Source organism: Phodopus roborovskii, unplaced genomic scaffold (genome assembly GCF_943737965.1).
Source record: "Phodopus roborovskii unplaced genomic scaffold, PHOROB, whole genome shotgun sequence".
Classification (NCBI taxonomy): domain Eukaryota; kingdom Metazoa; phylum Chordata; class Mammalia; order Rodentia; family Cricetidae; genus Phodopus; species Phodopus roborovskii.
The window spans coordinates 1,673,080-1,683,756 of record NW_026126514.1 but is presented as its reverse complement, the minus strand read 5'-3'; positions in this window follow the sequence as shown (position 1 = coordinate 1,683,756).

Genomic DNA, 10,677 nt, shown 5'->3' with positions numbered 1-10,677 from the left:
GGTGCTTAATCCAAAGCCATGCACAGAAACTCCCTGTTTTGAAGGGTTTCAGATTGATAAGAAGCCAGTCCAGGAAATGATTCTTGACATTGGTTGCCACTAACTAAATTTGTTGTGTTGCTTTTGGTCTTGGTGATGGTAGGCTTTTCATCACATTGCCACCTGATAGAGGGAGAGGGCTTTTGTCATGGAAGACTTCCAGGTACCAAGTTACTGCTTGTTCCGCTGACTTAAGAATAACATATGCCAGCAATAAAAACTTGGGGAAAGATTGTCATACATACAAGAGAAGAAAAAGGCATGGGTGTTTGCTTGTAACATGATTCTGTTAGAGGATATATGTGATTGCATAAAGAAAAGTGGTTTGGGAATTGGGTTTGATGCGGGCACCTGGCAGACACTAGGCAGGGGCTGTCCTGATAGCTAATGTTCAGCTACCTTTCCATTTTCATAAGGGCAAAAAGTAAAACCAACATCACTGAATGTCATTCTCCAGCACTAATAGGAGAGAATAGCAATGACATATCAAAAAAAAAATAATAATATGAAGAAGGCTGTGATTTACAAGTGAACCAGATGGTCTCCATCTCCTCGCACTGAATGCTATCTGAAGAGTTCCTTTCTGCAGATTACAAAGAGCATGTAATCACGTTAGACATCTCCAGAGAGCTTCATAATGAACCCGACTTACATTGTGTTGACACTGATAGTGACTATAACCATGATCTTCCAGTCCATATGTAGGAGGAAGGTTTATTGAAATGATAACATGGGCCACTAATTCATTTAGAAAGGAGGTTTTTAAAATGAGCTCCATGCCAACCTGAAGCCCATTTGCACCGGTCCCTGGTACAAAGATGAGAGGTTATATTAACAAAGAAACGAGTGCAGTGTAACTCATGAAAAACAACATTTTGCTGACAAGTTTTGGCCAGTTTAGTTTCATATCAAATTAAGAAATGAAATAAACCAAACATTTATATGACTGACTCACACTGTGAAAACAATGTGCTCACAGCTTCGCATCACAGGACGATTAAGTTCTGCTCAAGCAATTTCCCCTCAGCATTTCCTTTCCTCATTTAAGGGTTCCTTCTTCACCAAAAAGCATCAAATTAGGAAGCTTAAATGACTGAAGTATTAACACTCCCAGGGGGAAAAATGATTGCCTTTCAGAATGGGGGAAAAACAGCACTCCCACCCACCTAAGCCGGGTAAACAGTTACAAAGGAACAGGAACGGAGGGTAGTGAGGCTGTTTTTATAATCTTTCTAATTGCTTGATTTCTTTTAAAGTTTGAATTTGTTTCAAATTAATTCTTTAAAATTATTTCCAGCAGTGTGCATTAAAACAAAACAAAACAGAAAAACCTCAACAACCAAGTTCAGAGGGGAAAAATGTCAGTCCATTTTATCTCTGAAGATTGAATTTAGAGGGGTGGGATTAAAGTAACTTCAAAGTAACATTAAAGTAACTTTGCTATTTTGAGTATGATAAATTGTAACTCACATATGTTTCAATTAGCATTCCTGTGAATAAATGTAACATTTTCCTGTAAGCAATCTTTGCTTAATTTTGGTCTGCCTCGTTGATTTTCACATGTATCTCTGTTTGAATAAAAGTGAAAATTTGAAATTTTACTTATCCTTTCAAATTTTATACTTCCCCATTCACACGGTTATTTGTGAGGTGCAACCGAGTACTAATATACCAAAGTGGTAAATGCATAATGATACCTTCTCTTTAGCACACATGGGAAATGGCTTCCACAGATTTTGGTTCATCTCAGCGTTTGTCCCAATCCATTGCTCGAGGCAACCATTGTGGATTATTGGGTGTACACATTTGAGTGGAAATCATCATTGGGTTACAAAATAGAACCCCCTTAGATGCTGTCACCGAAAATGGAAGCAGTCGAAGGAATACAGTCTTTCTCATGTTGCTAGAAAGGCTGGGAATGCAGGCCTCAGCTGGACATCCATTCTGGCTCTCAGAGCATCACAGAACAGATGCCTAGAAGCTGTTAGCAGCTGCAAGCAGGGGTGGAAGGAGTCAGCGGCTGTGCAGAAAAATTTCCAGGTTCCAGAATGTGTACTTGTAGCTGAACTCTAGAGGTCTGAAAACTCGGAACAGAAGCTGCCCTACCCTGCAAGCTGCTGGCTGGATGAAGTTTCAGATGGGCCGTTGCCAGCGCGTCTGCGGCTCCGCACCTGGAAAGCTGGACCCCGGACCACAGACCCAACTCGAAAAGCTTTAGCTGCAATGCCACTACTTAAGTTAAATCAAAGAAACCCAGTTTTCAGCCAGAATTCTGCCTTTAAGGAAGCTTGAGAGGAGATTTTCAGTCCAGGAAATAAAACGAAGTTTTGATGTGTCCTGAAAGCATGCCTACTCCTAAACTTGGGACTCTTGGGCCGGGCCGTACAGGAGGCTCACTGAAGAACCTGTATGCAGAGTATGAGGCCGACTAAAGGACATAGTTCTTGAAGGATATCCCAAGACTGGGAGGGCTCCGAGACCTAACTTCCCCTTAGAGGGCAGGAAGCCCTCTTCCTGGAAGCCACCTTCTTTTCTGTGGTATTCCTTTCGGGTCAGCAATTCATTTTACTCATTTGATTTTGATTCTAGGCAGTTTGGTGCTGCTGGGTCACTTAGACCTTTGCCTGATGACCCTGTGTGCCCCTCTCATAAGGCAGGAAAGCATGTCCTATTTTAACCCTTTCTTAGCTGAATTAATAGGGACTACTCTGTATGTTTCCTGTGGCAGTTTATTATTCTGGCACTCATTCATTTACTGTCACTTTCATGTAAGATTGAAATAAAAATGCAAATACATATGATTAATTAACCAGATATTGAAAAAACCGGCACAATATGGATTCTGAATGTGAAGTTGGTAGCTGCATCCGTAGCCTCCTGAGAAAGAAATTGATTCATTTAAGCAAAAGCATAGAAGGTTGCACGGGAAACAGTTTGACTTTACACTTGGTCCACTGTGGGTCTAGGTAATATACCTCCAAGCCTGCATGTGCTAATATCTTTCCGTTTCATGGTGCCCTACAGTGACAGGATTGGCAAGAATAAATGACAAGTTCCAATTACGGAACAGAATGAATGGTATCTCAAACTCAGACTTCTGAACTGTTAATAAAGTTGCTTTCTATTACACTAATGAAGACTTGGGGAAATATTAGTAGTGTTCATTTGTATCTTAGTCTTTAATAAATCTAGCAAAAGTAGAATGCCTGAAATGGTCATAATAATAAATATGGCATAATACATCTTAACAATTTAATTTGATTTTGCACTTTTATAACTGACAGAGGAATAGTGATTTTGAACTTTGATATGTGTTTTACTACATTTTACAACAATGTATATTTTAGGCAGTATAGTTTAACAGTTATTCTAGGTCAGCTACTCATTCCTGTGGGTGTATTTCTTTTCTAGATATTATGTGTATATAAAGGTCACAGGTCACAGCCACTCTTACTGTAGCATGACCATCCCTGTGTATGTGTCCATCCATAGCTCTTCCCACATCTGCCACAGTAACCCTTTCTAGTCCTGTCTTCTCCCTTTGCCACACAGGCTGTGTCTATAGTTTCCTATTATCTGCTGTGTTTCACAGGACTCATGTTATATTTCCTCTTTTTTATTGTTGTTGGGTTTTTTTTTTTTTTTTTTTTTTTTGCTTTATAGGACAAGCAGACTAAGAATGGCTTGCCCTTCCCATTTTTATTTCAAAATGGCTTCCTACTGGAAGAGGAGAAGAGTGGAGGAAGGCCACACTATTTCATTCTGACTCTGAAGTACCTGATATGAGGCAGAACAACATTTTTCTTCCCCATGGGAAAATTTTTAGGCCCAAGTGTATGAAACACACTGGATACAATCTAAAGTCTTCTCAAGACAAGATTAGGCCTTGGATATAATGGACAATTCACAGAAACGAGAAAAAACATAGTTATCAAGAATATGTTACAAAAAGAAAAAATAATGTGCATATTAATTCCTTAAGCTCTGCAGTTGTCTTGACCCTATCACTGTCTTCTTGTCCCTCTTTATAAGATAATAATAATAATAATAATAATAATAATAATAATAATAATAATAAATTAAAATATATACTTCAAACATTTTTTTTTCTTTCATTTATTGCCATGACTGTTGTTATTGTTTTCATTTCCATAATGGAGAAGCCAGCTTACTAAAATGCCCCTTCTTCACCCATGTTAAATAAAAGAGGCAGAATGGCTAAGTTCTAGGTCAGAAGTCATTTGCATCCAAGAGTCCTGTAGGTATCTAATTTAGTTGGTAGAAATGAGATTCTGGGAGACAATAAAGGGATCAAGGAGTGCTCTCAGCTGGTAGTTCCTGATGGTTTATAGGATCACACAGTGCCCCAGCTTTTGGTCTGTGTTAATAATCTGTTGTGATGTACAGCAGGTTCTGATTCACAGAGTAATTCAAGTGCTCTTCTGTTGGGCATATGGTGCTTTTAAGAACACTCTAAGGGTTGATTTGAGTGCTTCAGTTGATAAAGGATGGCATAGTGTAAAGGCAGGGAACAGACTATAGATGTATAGGATTGAGAAGGGGAAGGGACTCATATGAGCACAGAGCTACACAGAAAAGAATACTATTGCTTAATTAGAGAACTTGCTTGCCATCATTTTGTTTCCCCCCACAAGGGTCACTCTTTCTTATGATAAGTTAGTACATAGGAATGCCCTAGAATGTGACTATGCACATATGTGAATGTATTAAATATGGATATTATGCATATTCATACATTACACAATAAACTCACACAAGGCAGCAAAAGAAAAAGATCTGTCTGCAGCTGCTTCTACAGAGAATGGGGAGAGGTAGTGGATGGGGAAAAAAAAGAAATGATTCTAGAGAAAAGTTAAGTAACAGATGAATCTTCTAGAAAGCAGCTTGGTATTTGGTTAGTTTTTGTCAACTTGGTACAAACTAGAGTCACTTCAAGTAAGGGATTATTTGCATCAGATTGGCCTGTGGGCATGTTTGTGGGGAAATATTAATATTCTTGATTAATGATCGATGTGGGAGGGTCCAGACCTCCGTGGGTGGTATCTTCCTTGGTAGGCAGTCTTGGATTGTAGAAGGAAGCAGACTGAGCAAGCCACGAGGAGCAAGCCAGTAAGCAGTACTCCTCCAGTGGTTTCTGCATCAGTTCCTGCTTTCAAGTTCCTGTTTCCCTTTGTGAGGGAACATGACCTGAGAGTTTCAAGAAGAAATAAACCTGTCCTTCCCAAGTTGGTTCCAGTCAGGGTTTTGTAACAAAATGCAACAAAAGCAAATTACGAAAGTCCTCATTCTTTCTTCCACTCAATGAAAAGGAAAATAATACATTTTACTCATAGCAGTGCACTGGCAAGATGAGATATTTATGTCTAAAGCTACTAGAATGATTGTTTTTTTTTTCTCACAGAGCATCGCAGCTATTAGTTATAGGGAATTATAGCAAACACACCCAGTCTCAAATTAGTAGTTTAGGTTGAGTTTTAGTTTTACTACCATTAAGAATATAACTTGTCACAAATTTAAGAGCATTTCTGTGCATTAGGTCAGTTTTCTGAAAAATGGAAATAATAATAATAATCATAGTTATTGGGGCGATAGTGATAGATGTATCAACCTGTGACCCACATGTGGCTATGGACAGCTATGAGTGCCACCAGCACAAAATCACAAACTTGCTTAAAATACTAGATTACTTTGCAATAGTTTTAGTAAATCAACTGCTTAGCTCTTGAATGTGAAGTTTGTAGATGAAAATGTCTTGTTGCATTGTTGGACACACCTGAGATAATTTATAATAGTGCCCATTGCTTCCTAATCATTCAGAGAATGCTATCATTCAACCAGAAAAAAAATAACCAACTCATAAATGTGTGCAGGGAATTATGTTACATCTAAAAGCTAAATAAATAGCCAGGTGTGTTTCCTATCTGTAAGCCCAGCATTCTTGAGGTTGAGGCATAAGATTGTGACTTCAAGGCCAGCCTGGGCTGCATGGGGGAGACACTGTTTCACAAACAAAGCCAAGTAACACAAAACCCAACATAAATAAGAGATTAAAAGATTATTTGCCCCCAGAAAAAATGCAAGTCAGTACTCTTGGCATGGATTTATCAGAGACAATTTGTCTTCTATATTTGAAATCATCTCATGCCTGTGCTTTCCCCCAGGAGGAGGTATCTCTTTAAGAAGTATGCTCTGATCTATCTCCTTTCAAGCTATCTTTTACATTTTCAACATCAGATAACCTTAAATGATTAGGAAACTTGCCTTATATCTTCCCTGCTGTCTCAGATTAGTGGAGGGATGTTGGAAGTACATGAGAAGAGTGTGGCAGGCACAGGTCTCTAAAAAGCCTAATAACAATAGCCAACAATGAGTGAGTACTTTGCCACGAGCCAGCACTAAGTGAGGCATTCTTTATGAATCAACTTATTCTCCCCAATAAACCATGAAACAGATATAACCACTATGTAAATGTTATTATCTCCATTTTACAGGCTTGGAAAGTAGCTCCAGAAATTACTGGCAAAGTTAGTTAGGGATGGGGCTGGACTTAAATGACTGGTAGTTAAAGGTTACCCTGGATCTCTACAGGATTTGGTTCAACAGTGGACACAGAGAGTAGAAAAGGTGAACATAGACATTGTCTTTAGGAAGAAAAGATGATAAGCCAGGTGTGGTGGCAGACACCTGTAATCCCAACACCTTGGAAGTGGAGGCAGGAAGATCATTTCAGGGTCAGCTATATATTATAGATAGCCAAATCAAGGTCAGTTAGAGCTGATGCTGATCCCTCCCCTCAGAATGGTACCGGGTATGACCAAAATACTAGCCATGAGTTTTGAGAGGAAAAAAACAAAAAAAGATTAAAAGATTAAGGTAAAAGCTATACATTTTTGTTTTCCGAAGGAAGCAGTTTAAAATTCTAGGGATGATTGCTTGACAGAAAAACATTGTGTGTTTTAAAGAGGGAAATATTTAAATATGTTCACATCCAGGCCACTGTCCAGATTTGGGGTGGTGAAAGAGATCTTTCTTGGAAGTTCATCAAAGACATCACCGTTACAGGGAGGATTAGATGGTGGACTTCAACACTTTTATAACTTTTAAGTTTGTTGGGCATTAAATAGGTAATAGGATAGTGACTCAATGTTACAATAAACTTGAATCAAATGAAAAGTAGACAACCCCAGGCTGACTCCCCTGGCCCTGCTCTTGGGGCCATCACCCTCGCTGGACTGCCTTTTCTGAATGATGAACCTTGCACATTTCTTCCCCCTGTTTTCTGTTTCCATGAAAATCTACTGCTTCAGAATTCATTGCATAAAGCTTAACACCGTCACGAATGAAAACACATCTAGATCCGGGCCCTGGTGCTGATCTTGCTTCTGACAGGTCTTGGGCAGGACAGCCCCTCTTCCGGACCTGGGTAGTATTATGTCATAGTCAGCACTTCCTTTCTGAGACAACAGAATATTACATATCTGCTAGTTTCATGATCTCTTGACTTTATTAAATTTTGGAAGTGCTGGGAACCTGAACAGTCCTCATATTTGAGAAGATTTCAGTTATTCTTAACGGTTAGTTAACTTTGGTCAAGAACCTATGTTGGGGAACTTTATGTCCCAGGGGTGAACCTGCTGTGATTATTTTGGTAAGTGTATTTACTAATCAAGTAGCCATCTAAGTCCATTCTTTCTACCCACAGGTTAGTGCAGCTCTCAGTCCCTATCACAGAAATCTCTTTCTGAAACCCACATTGATTAATGTAGAAATCCACACCTGATCAAAGTGAAGACAAGTGTCTTTGGATTACTCAGTCACAAATGAATCACCTATATCAGACACCCCTTCCACAAATGTGTGTACATGCACACATGCATGCATGCAAACACACACACTCACACATGCACATGCCCTTACATACATATGGGGACACACTTAGATGTGCACAAGTGTACATGTCCAGCACGAGCACTTGAGAGTACGCGCGTGCGCACATACACCCACACCCACCCACCCATCCACCCCCCCACACGCATATATGCATGTGAATGCATATGCATACACCCCAAGGCTCATGGACCAACATAGTAGGAGCTGAAAGATTGTAAAAAGCCGAGGACAGGAGGACCAGAGCAAAACCTAGTCTTCTGGATATGATAAGATGACTGCACTCATGAACACAAAGTTTGGTGGTTGACTATGTAAGTCATGAACAAGATCAAGACAGTCAATATTCCACTGAATTCTGGCCCTAGTTTCCACCCAGGAGAAGCTATTAATAGTTTGATGGCTTCTGGGAAATGATTTCTTTTAAGGGTATGAGCCCTTGTAGGTTGATCATGTTCCAGTGGATTGTCCCCACATCCATGAGTATAAGGGCAGTACAAATTGGACTCAGTGATGTATTTAAAAAATGAAAGTGTATAAAACATATTGTATAATATATATATATATATAAATTTACATTGTTATTAAACAAGTAATAGAATTTATTGATAGAGATAAATGAATTAGCCGGCTTGCTATGCACTTCGTTTGGTGTGATACAGAATAAGAGTAGCATATCACCAGGACAGATGACCACAAGAGCTCGTGGAAGAGTTCAGGGGTGCTGGGAGCATGGTGTGGCTTTGTCAGCTTCATGGCTCTCGGCTTTTCCTGAGGGTTGAAGGGAATCACACACATTCTTTGCTCTAGGAGCAGTCAGTGCAAAAACAGCATTACCCATCTCTAAAAATACTTCGCAGTGGATAAACTGTTAGGAAAACGTGTTTATGTTCACACTTTGGATAGAAATATTTACTATTCAGACTCTTCTTGACTGTTGCTTTCTAATCAAGTGACTAAGTTCTAAATATGACTTTTGCAAATGAATGACCCCCACCAAGGCACTGGGTTACCTACCCCTTAGCAAAACACAAATGAGTAAGAATTCCATAGAACCTGCTCGTGCAGACTAAATCAGCTACTCAGGCCTGGCTGGGGCTAAAAGACAGCTTTCCACCCGGGTTTCTTCTTTGCTTTCAGTGTTAAGGAGTAAGGCTTTTTACAGGGGGAATGTTGGAAAGCCCATCAAAAGAAAACTGTTTTCTCCTGGTTGTGAAAATGAGATCTATGGTTTGGGTGAGCCCTAATATTACAGCTGGGCAGGAAGGAAGAAGGAAGGTGGGCTCAGCTGAACCAGTCAGGCTTTCTCTTTCCTTTTTCTCCATGTGCCTCCTCCAGGCAGCTGCTGAGATTTTTTTTTTTTTTTCAATTTAAACAAAATTGTCCATAAGCTTCTATTTGAGCACTTTCCTTAAGTCTTTCATGAGTGACACTAAGAACCCCAAGACGGCTTCCACTTTCCCTAGTAATTGTTTGGTGATCATGAAGGAACTTCCCAAGTCACAGGATCATTCAACACAAGGAGTCTTGGGCTATCTCTCTGTTCCTACTGCTCTTATCACCATTGATACCTACAACTGTTCAGTGGTTAGCACTTCAGGGTGAGCCGATAAATACCCTCACTACCCTCCATGATGCTGTTCAGGAGATAAACTCCACACCTAGGTCATCTGAGCGGCAAATGTATGACATTAACCTAGCATGCTTTATGCCATCCAATACCTTAATATGCAGTTTGTGGGTACTAGTGGCTTGTTTCCTGTGGTGCTGATCCAAACACCTAAGCTGCTATTGAAGTGGGACTGTGCATAAAACTAGAAGCAAAACTGACTCAAGCTAGCTACCATTTAATTTTTGATTTTTTAATTATAGTTCCCTCTTTAAGAATTCCAGACAATATACAATGAGATATGACTATGTCCACCCCATTCTTCCTCTCTAACTTCTTCAATGTCCCCTCCAACATTCCTCATTCAACTTCATGTCTTCTGGTGTTTTGGAGAAGAATTTGTTTCAGCTCACAAAAAGTTGTTTTAGGAAAGGGAGTAAGTGTTTCAAAGAATCTGTAGATATAGTTTAGACCATTATCATTTCAGTTTCTACTTAAACTTCATACGCAGTTTTTAAATGTGTTTGTTTTGTTTCGAGAAAGTTCTTGATATGTAGCTTAAGTTAGTCTTGAAAGCTTGACCCTTCTGATTCAGAGCTTGGATTACAGGCACAAGCCCCTGCCCCACCCCCATTAGAGCCTGTGTGTTCTTTACAGTCCTTTCCCCTTCAAGACTTCACTGTCCTGAAATTTGTGCTAGGTTCAGAGAAATAAGAAATAGAAGTAGGCTGCTTCTTTATTGGTTTACTGCTTATTAGGAAACCAAACTATGAGTGGATGAATAATGGATTTCAAAGCATCACAACCAAGATCCTTAATGGGGTTTTTAAGTGGCAAGAGACTATTACCCCCAACCTCCCCCCCCCCGCCCCCGCCCTCGCCACTGCTTTCTTTGGTTTCCAATCCTTCCTTTCTCATCTCTTTCTGAGATCACATTGCCACAGTGGAAGAAGAGCGAAAGAGATGGTCTTGCCGCATTTGCCTCTCTTGCTTAATACCCTTTGTATCAGTGATGTGACAGACTATAGGCTGCTTCCTGTCACGGCAAAGACCTTCCTGAAGCAACTCCAGGGAATCCCAAAGTACAGTTTGTGATTTCAGTGTCTCACCATAGCTACCAG